This window comes from Balaenoptera musculus, chromosome 8 (assembly GCF_009873245.2).
Source record: "Balaenoptera musculus isolate JJ_BM4_2016_0621 chromosome 8, mBalMus1.pri.v3, whole genome shotgun sequence".
Lineage (NCBI taxonomy): Eukaryota > Metazoa > Chordata > Mammalia > Artiodactyla > Balaenopteridae > Balaenoptera > Balaenoptera musculus.
The window spans coordinates 45,701,887-45,712,369 of NC_045792.1; positions in this window are offsets into that span (position 1 = coordinate 45,701,887).

Here is a 10,483-nt window from a genome sequence, read left to right on the forward strand (position 1 = left end):
GTTAAGGGGTTAATATCCAAAATATATAAAGAATTCATAAACTCAACATCAAAAAAAAAAAAAACCAGTTTAAAAATGGGCAGAAGACCTGAATAATTATTTTTCCAAAGAAGAAATACAGATGGCCAACAGGTACATGAAAAGGTACTCAGCATCACTAATCATCAGGGAAATGAAACTCAAAACCACAATGAGATATCACCTCACACCTGTGAGGCTATTATCAACAAGACAAGAGATGACAAATACTGGTGAGGATTTGGAGAGAAGAAACCCTAGTGCACTGTTGATTGGAATGTAAGCTAGTACAGCCACTATGGAAAACAGTATGGAAGTTCCTCAAGAAGTTAAAAATAGAACATGATCCAGCAATCCTACTTCTGGGTGTACATCCAAAGGAAACAGCACCATTATCTCAAAGAGACAACTGTACTCTCATGGTCACTGTAGCATTATTCACTACAGCCAAGGTATGGAAACAACCTAAATGTCTGTTAACAGATGAACAGATTAAAAAAATTGTGATAAATATACACACACAATGAAATATTCCATCTTTAAAAAGAAGGAAATCCTGTCATTTATGACAAAATAGATGAAACTGTAGGGCATTATGCTAAGTGAAATAAGCCAGGAAAAGCAAAATAATTACTGTATGCTATCACTTATATGTGGAATTTAAAAAAAAATAAAAATAATAGAAACAAAGTAGAAAATTGGTTTCCAGGGGCTGGAGGGTGGGGGAAATAGGGAGAGGTTAGTAAAAGGGTACAAAGTTTTAGTTATAAAAAGAATAAGGTCTGAGGATCTAATGAATAGCATGGTAACTATAGTTGATAACACTATATTGTGTAACTGAAATTTACTAAGAGAGTAGAATTTAAATGTTCTCACCCTGCCCCCCACCAAAGGTAAGAATGTGAGGTAATGGATGTGTTAATTAACTTTATGGCAGGAATACTTTCACAATGTATACGCGTATCAAATCATCACATTATACACTGTAAATACCTTAACATTTTATTTGTCAATTATATCTCAGTAAAGCTGAAAAAAAGAATGTACTAACAGCATTAATTACTTAGAGTAGAAGGAGTTAAGGAAGTTTAAAAAAAGAGAGAGGAGATAGGCTGAAAAATCAGTGGGAGGAAGGGGAAAGCTGAGTGGTCCGGAGTGGAGGTGAGATGGGCTGGGAGGTGGAAGAAAGGCAAATGGAGAGCCTGGAATACAAGTGTATACGGAGGACAATGTGCAGAAAATGCCCTTTTTTTGAAGAGCATTCTCTTTCCCTTCTGAAAGCATTTCCATCATTGAGGAAAGCACCTGCTGCTTGATGAGAAAATGCAGCATAGCTGTAACAGTGTGGACTCTGCGGCCTTGCTATGGGTTTAAACCCTAGTTTGGGCAAGTTACATACTCTCCCTGTGCCTCACTTTCATCTATAAAATGGTATAATAGTGCCTACCTCATAGGGCCAATGTAGTCAATGAATTAATAAATGGAAGCATTTTAAAACAGCCTGGCACATGATAGAAGTTCAATACATAGTTACTATTCTTACTGGAATGCAGAATAGCTTGTGGTTAAGAGCCTAGATTCTGGAGACAAAACACCTGTGTTCAAATCCTGACTGTCTCTTACTAGCTGGGAGACTTTGGGAAAGTTACTAAATTTCCCTCTGCCCGTTTCTTTATCTGTGAAATGAGAATGATTAGAGACCCTACCTCATAGGATTATAAGAAGGATCAACTAGGTTAATGTAAGTAAAGTGCGTTTAATAAGTGCATTTAAGTGTTTGCCATTATTAGTATTACTAAAGAACCTTCGAAAATATCAGTCTTTGGATTTATCCAACCTGCTCTGTTTGCATAGTTGATGCCAGCGCAGTGCTGGTGGAGGTTCCATGAGCTGCTTCCAAAGCAGAACCCCGAGCCCCTGACTCCACATGACCTCAAGCAGGAGTCCTGGGTGCTGAGGCAGCTTCAGCAGTACTGTAGTTTGGTGTGACAGAACACTCTTTTGAAAACAGCAAGCCCGACAAATCTAAGTATACTTAGGTCGGCAGTTTTAGATACCCTCAGATAAAACAGAATACTTTCCAAAGTAGTTGGAGCCCTTTTTAAAATTTATAACAGAGAAATAGGTACTTACCGCAAAGACTTATTTAGTGTCCTGGAGACTACATTTTACTATTGAAAACATTGACTTCAGTGAGATTAATATTCATGTCAGTCTCTGTTTTAGGATTAGGTTTGGCTGTGTGTAACAGAAAGTTCACACTAACAATGATTCAAACAAGGCAGAAGTTTATTTTCTCTCGTGAAAGTCTGAGTGGGCACGGCAGCTTTGCAAGGTCGTTAGGTGTCCACTTTTAGGTGTTGGGAGTCTTGCTGTTCCACGGGCCTTAAGGTGTTCCTCTTGTCACACAGTCCACTGTGGCTGAGCAGCAGAACTACACTCCAAGCTGCAGGATGAAAGAAGGGGGGAGAAGGGGAGGGAAAGGGATGACCCAGAAATTGTGCACAACTTTTATTCACCTTCCATTGGCCAGAACTTTGTCACGTGGCTGCAAGGGAAGCTGGGAAACAGAGACTTTAATTGGGGTGACCGTATTCTCAACAACTAAATGAATGTATTATTATTGAAACGGGGAGAATAGATTTGAAGGAAAACTAGCAGCCGCTATCGTAGTCATACATTTTTTATTAAAAGAATTGCTAATTTCTTGAACCTTCTCTGCTCAATTACTTCAAAACCCTACCATGTCACATACTATAACTTGAGATCTGAGATATCCTAAAAATGAATTATAGTTTATAGTTTTAGAATTTAAATATTTCAAAGGAATTAAATGCAAAAAAAGTTAAAAGCTTATAAAAGGAAAAATAACCAAATCCAAACTGTTAGTGTTCAGCAAATGTTACGAGCATGTTGGAAATGTGTACCTTCTCACTAGATTTTAGGCCCTGCTGTATCCCAAGTTGACATTTTTACATAAATAGCACAAAAGCCACAGAAGACACTTTTTAAGTGGCTAGGAGAAAATGACCAATGCAACATGAAATGTAGCAGTCAAAGAACATCAAAGATCTGAAGTTAATTGCACACTTGCACCAGAACCTCAAGTGAGGCCAGGGCCCACCATCCCTCTGATTTGGTGTCTGAGGGCTTTAAAGATTAAAAATGCTTCGCTGACCTCTGTTAGTCAGGCAGAGGGGAGTCCAACAGAGTTAATTTTCATTCCTCTTAGGAGGAGGGAAATGTTGCAAGGCCTAGCATATTTTTATAGCTGAGACTATACAAAAAGATGGCCCTAACCCAAGAAGGCGAGAGGTCAGTGAGTTGAGCAAAGGATTTGAGGAAGGAAATGCTGACAAAACCTTTTACTAAGAATCTTTGAGGGTATCTGCATCTGCAGTCCTTTCAAACTCTTTTGCTGGCTGGAAATCTGAGAACATTTCCATGTGAAGAATCTTTTAAAAGTATCTTGATGTTTTTTAGCACTTACGTAGATCATAAGAACAGAATGACCTAAAACATAACCAACCTAAAGAGTCATGGTCAAAAAAGCAGCCTTTCTGGGAACTTGAGCCTCACAAAGTCACAGGAGTAGGAAATGGAAATACTTAATCAAGTTAAAGTCACTAATATTTAGAAAGCCTCCGCTGCTTGAGGGCACAGTTCCTTGTGTCTAGTGCAAAAGCCAGTTTTATTCCAAGAAAAATACAGAGAACTGTTGTATTGAGATCTAGTAAAACAAGCAAGGATCAAGCAGGCCTTTAACAAACAGCCCTTTATTGCCACAAAAATCCCCTTGGTCTCCCTGACCCTGAATCACTCCAGTGTCTGACTCTAGGATTCAGAAAGAAACAAAATTGTTACCACTGACCCACAGTGCGGAGTGGCCTTCCTCCACTGCACTCATAAGAATTTTGGAACTGGGTTTACTACTTGTCCCTACAGCCTGATGTAGATCTGCAGACCCAGGGCATGGCTTCTTAGAGTCCTCACACCAGTGGGTTGCTGAGCCCTCTCTCCAGCCACCCTGAAACCAGTTCCCCCCTAGAAGTGAGTTCCTCTGCTGAGTTTCTGACTAACCTCTCTATCCAAAGCTATATTCCTTGTTCTCCAGTTGTTCTCCCTCAATATTGAGGAGTATCAAAGAAAAGGGGAGATTGTAATTGAGCAGGATCCTATGGTGCCTTCCCAGGACAGACCCTTCCTATGTTCTCCGCCTGCATCTTGTTTATAGAAAAACTTTAGCCTCCTAGGCCCTCCCAGAGTCCCAAAGAGCAAATTTAATCAGAGAAGTGAGAAAACGCAGAAAGGAAAACAAGCAAGACAAAATAATAACAGTTTAGCCATTAAACAGTCCAGGACCTTTAGTTCCTCTTCAAGGGCTGTGGATAATATTCTGAGCCATGTCCTTGAGCTATTCTGCAGATACTGAAACCCCCACCAGGTGGAGGACGTTAACTGCATTTTGACCACAAGCACGTAGACCCCAGACTGGTTGGAACCAGAAGGTTGATGATGTTGACTCCCAGTTACCTCACCACCAACCAATCAGAAGAATGTCCACAAGCTGATCACACACCTGCAACCCTCTCCCTCACCCTCTCTTTGAAAACCTTTCCCTGAAAGCCTTCAGGGAATTTGGGTCTTTAGAGCATTAACAGCCCATACTCCTTGCTTGGCCCTGCAATAAATGCTGCACTTCTCTTCACCACAACCTAGTGTCAGTAGATTGCCTTTACTGCACAGAGGTGAGCGGACCCAAATTTGGTTCAGTAACAACCCCAGGACAGAGTGAGCCCCTTGATACAAGCACGCAGGGCCCAGCTGCCATCAGAGCTTTTTCAGCGCCTCACAGCATGTGATGGATCAGACACAGGCACTCTCTGTGCACCTTTGAGTGAATGTACTGTAAAGACTAGCAGAAGTCTTAGGCCTTTCTCCCAGAGATTGCTGTTAAATGTCAATTATCATTTCAACTGCCATGTATTGCATATCTACTGTGTGCAGGTTACATGCAGTCTCTGTAATCCTTGAAACAATCCTGCAATACAGGAATTAGGTCCATGTAATACTGAGGAGAATAGGCTTGAAAGAGGTGAAGTGACTGCCCAAGATTCAAGGCAGCCAGCCTGATCCCAGAATGTTTCCCCACACGCTACCCCGTCTCTTTACACCTTCTTAATTTCTTCAAACCTATCTCGTTCCTGGGCCACAGTAAGCACATTCCCACCCTGATGCTAAAGCTGCCAACACCCTGTCCCCTCTTCCCCAGTCTTGAATGACAACATATAGAACTCACATGCTTGGTTTTTCTGAGAACTGAAACCAACATAAAATCCTCCAAAACTCATCTTAAATTTCTTTTCCAAACCTATCACTAAAGGTGTGAAAAATAAAGTATTCTGAGTTAAACACAACCACCACACCACCTAGAATATCCTGTTCTGCCGTCTCCCACTTTCCTTTCTTCCTTCTCTGCTGTTAGTGTTCAAGAGTGAAAGCAGGTTACACCAAGGCTGAGAGGCTCCTTGACCCATCAGGCACTTTTGCTGGACCGTGAGTATCTTGAGGAAAGGGGCAGTTTCATGTTGCCTCCCTCATGTCCTACACACAGTGCCTGGGTGCAAAGATTCATTTGATAAATGCTTTGTTGGGTAAGTGACACTGATAGGAAGTTCACAGTGGTACAACTTTATTGAGATTTCCTTGTAATGTAGTCATCTAACAGAGCTACCACCCTAAGCTATTAAGAATCTAGGTTGTTAGGAAAATCCCGAAGATTTGTTTTAGAGATACTGCTATCTGCAAATTCTAAGCGCAAGGAATAATATTAACAGAAAAAAAGAACATTCTTCCCTTTTTCCAAAGGATGCCTTTTCCACTCTGACATCTTGGCAGCAAACAGGACTTTTAGTCATTTGATACTTTCTTCTGATCCAATTTCACATTGTGAAGGAGAAACTGCCACACCTAACAAATAAATGCTGGAATCCTACCATGTTATGCCTGGCTTGTTTTAATAATCTCATGGTCTGAACTTTCCAAATGTGAAAGTCAGTTTCTGCTGACCTACTGAAACCAATGAGCTGTCACATAGGCTATATTTGTTGGTTACTGGGAGCTCTTTGGTTTGTCCCAGTGGAAAGTCAGTAAGTTTTTTTTTTTTTCCTACCCAAGAAAAGTAAAGATCTTATCTATAAAAAGTTTACCTTCCTTTCTTGAAAAGAAAATTGGCCAGTTCACTCCATATTTTTACTAACTTTTCCAAGGACATTTCTGTTTCTGTTGACCTTTGAAAGATTGTCCTAACAAAGTATTCTGCCTTCCTGTCAGGAAACACTCTTGCTGCTGTTCACACTGTCACTTCATGGAGTGGATTGGAATATGGTTATTTGGGGGGACTTTTTTTTTTGGCTGCGCCATGCGTCTTACAGGATCTTATTTCCCCAACCAGGGATCAAACCCGTGCCCCCTGCAGTGGAAGCACTGAGGCCTAATCACTGGACAGCTAGGGAATTCCCTGGGTGTTTGTTGGGGAGGCTTTTTTTTTTTTTTTTTAATCTTAAAACATAGCAGTCAAGTACCCAATCTTAAGTGTCCTGCTTGATGAATGTTTGCAAAGTGAACACATCCATGTTAACTGCCGCTCATCAAAATTACCAGAAAACTCTTTCATGTACCGTCCTCGTCATTCCCCTCCACAAAAGTAATCACTCTTCTGACTTCTGTCATCAAGATTAGCACACTCATCCTGTTTTTGAATGTTGTGTAAATGGAATCATACCGTATGTGTTCTTTTGTGTCTGCCTTCCTTCACTCAATATTATGTCTATAAGATTGATCTACATTGCTGCATATGGAAATAGTTTATTCTTTCATTACTGTATAGTATTCCATTGCATGAATATAGCACAATTTACTTACATATTCTACTGCTGATAGTCTACTACTGTTTCAAGTTTTGGCCTATTTTCAGTAAAGCTGCTAGGAACATTCTTATCCATGTCTTCAGGTAAACATAACCACTTGTTTCTGTTCCATATTAAGCCAAGAGTGAAATTGCTGGAGCATGACATACATATACACATATATGTATACATGTATACATATATACATATATATGTTCAGCTTTAATAATTACTGCCAAACATATTCCAAAGTGTTTGTGCCAATTAATACTCCCATCACCAACTATGAGAGGACTTCAAATCACTCTGTATCCTTGTCAATATTTACTATTTTCAACTTTTAAATTTTAGCCATTCTAGTGGGTGTATAGTATATCGTGGTTTTAATTTGCTTTTCCCTCATCACTAATAGTGTTGATATCCTTTTTAGGCTTACTAGTCATTTGGATATATTCTTCTGTGAAGTGCCTCTTCAAGTCTTTTTTTCTACTGATTTGTACAAGTTCTTTATATATTTTGGATACGATTTTTTTTGTTATATATATGTATCGTAAATAAATTCTCCCAATATGTATGTGGCTTGCCTTTTGACTCTCTTGCCTTTTGACTCTCTTAATGGTGTCTTTTAATGAAAAGAGATATTAATTTTAATAAAATGCAATTTATCAATCTTTTTATGATTGGTTATTTTTATGACTTTTATTTTTCCCAGGGAGGTGGTTGATACGGGGAGCAGTCGGCTTGATGGGGCCATGTGGAACACTACCAAATCCACATTTACCCACGTACCATATGTAGTTTAAAATTTCAGGCATAGCCTTTGAGGATCTATTGGATGTGCACAGGAGAGCATGAAGATAGTCTTATATTTTCTACTAAAAGCTTTATTGTTTTACCTTCCATATTTAGGTCTCTGATTCACTTTGAGTTGATTTTTGTGTAGGGTATGAGGTAAGAGTCAACGTTCATTTTTTCCCATACAGATATACAATTGCCTCAGCATCATTTATTATTAAAAAAGACCATGTCCCCCACTGAATTATAGGGGCATCTTTGCAGAAGTCAAGAGACTGTAAATGTGTGGCTTTGTTTCTGGGCTCTTTATTCTGTTCCACCGGACTGATTCTTCATCTTTGGGCCTGTAGTGCACTGTCTTAATTACTGAAATGTTATATTAAGTCTTGCAGTTTGGTAGTGTTAAGGTCTCCAATTTGTTGTTTTACTTCAAGATTGTTTTGGCTATCCTAGGTCTTCTGCCTAGGTATAAATTTCCATAATAATGTTACAAAAAACTTGTTAACGTCTACAAGAAAATGCTGGAATTTTGATTTGGATTGTACTGAATCTATAGATCAAGTTGGGAAGAACAGACATCTTAACTATTTTGAATCTTCCACTTCATGATAATGGTGTATCTCTCTGTTTATTCCATTTATTTAAGTTTTCTTTAATTTCTCTCAACAATGTTTTGAAGTCTTCAGCATAGAAGTTTTGCTTATATTTCATTGCATGAATTCCTTGATATTTGATGTTATTGATTCTATTATATTTTATTTTTCCCAATTGTTTGTCGCTAGCATAAAGAAATACACTGGATCTTTATTGACCTTGTACTCTGTGACCTTGCTAAATTCACTTGTAAATTCTAGTAGTTTGTAGATTACTTTGGATTATCTACATACAAAACCTTGACATCTCTAAGACAATTTGCTTCTTTCTTCTAATCTCTATGCTTTTAATTTCTTTTTCTTGCCTGGTTAGAACACTCCAGTTCTAGTCAACACTGTTGAATAGAAGTGTGATGGTGAATATATGTCTTGTTCCTGACCTCAATGGGAAAATGTTTAATATTTCACTATTAAGTACAATTTTAGCTACAGGGCTTTTTAAAAAAAAAAAAAAAGATATTCCATCTTTGCTGAGAGCTTTATCATATTATTATGAATTTTTTGTCACACTATTAAATTTTATCAAATGCTGCATCTAGTGAGATGATCATATGAGTTACCACCTATGTTCTGTTCATTTTACCCTTGATTTTTTTATTTTGAGATAACTTTAGAGTCACATGCAGTTGTACAAAAATAATACAGACAGATCACATGTACTCTTTATCCAGTTTCCCTAAAAATAAGCATTTTTTCCAAAATTATAGTACAATGTCACAACCAGGGTATTGATACTGATATAATCCATTGATCTCATTCATTTTTCCTCTGATTACTGAATATTAAACCAACCTTGCGTTCTTTATTCATGAAATATTATATATTATAATATTGCTAGATCAATAAGCTAATATTTTGTGAATGATTTTGCATCTATCTTCATGAGAAATACTGGCCTTTAATTTTCTTTTCCTGTAATGATGTTGCCAGGTTTTGGTATTAGAATAATATTGACCTCATAGAATAATTTGGAAGTGTTTCTTTTTTCTCTATTCTCTGAAAGAGTTGGTGTATATTTGGTATTGTATCTTTTTGAAATGTTTGGAAAAATTCACCAGTGAAGCAAGCCAGCTGGCTTTTTAAATTTTTTAAATGCAGATTGGATTTTTAAAAACATATCTAGGCCTAATTCAGAATTTTTATTTCCTCCTGTTTTGTAGAAATATTTTTGAAGAAATGTTTCCATTTCATCCAAATTGTCAAATTTATGGGGAAAGGTTTTTTCTGCTTAATTTCCTTTTATCCTTTTAATGATGTCTATAATTCTGTAGTGATGTCTCTTTTTCATTTATTTCCTCTCTTTTTTGATTAGTCTTACTATGGGTTATCAATTTTAATTAACCCTTCAAGGAACCAGCTTTTGACTTTGTTGATTTTCTCTTTTATATGTCAACTTTCTATTTAATTAATTTCTGCTCTTTATTTCCTTTCTTCTACTTTCTTTGGGTTTATTTTTGCTGCTTTTTTTAGATTCCTGAGATGAAAGCTTAGATGATTGAATTTTCAAACTTTCTTCTTTTTAATACATGAAAGGTTATAAATTTCCCTTGAAACATCACTTTAGCTGGTTCCCACAAGTTTTGATGTCATATTTTTCATTATAATTCAGAGTATTTTTTCCTTGTGATTTCTTCTTTCACACATAGGCTTTTCAGAAGTATCTTGCTTACTTGAAAATTACAGCTTTGTTGTTGTTTTTAGTTATTTTCTACTGTGGTCAGAGAACTGTTCCATGCATTTCAACTTTTTGAATATTTGTTGTCACTTACTTTATGGCCCAGGATACAGTCTATTTTTGTAAATATTTTATGTACACTTGAAAAGTATGTGTAATCTACAGTTGTTTAACTTTTTATATCCTTAATGATTGGTTGTTTTTTTTTTTGATCAGTTTTTGAGAGAGGTGTGGTAAGACCTTCAAGTCTGATGGTGAATTTGTTTCTGCCTTTTTTCTTTTTTTATTGTGGTAAAATATACATAAGGTTTACCATATTGCTTTTTAGTTTGGTAAATTTTGTCTTATATATTTTGAGATTATATTATTATTTAGAATTGTTATATCATCCTGATGAATTAATCTGCTTATTATTGTGACATATATTTCTTCAT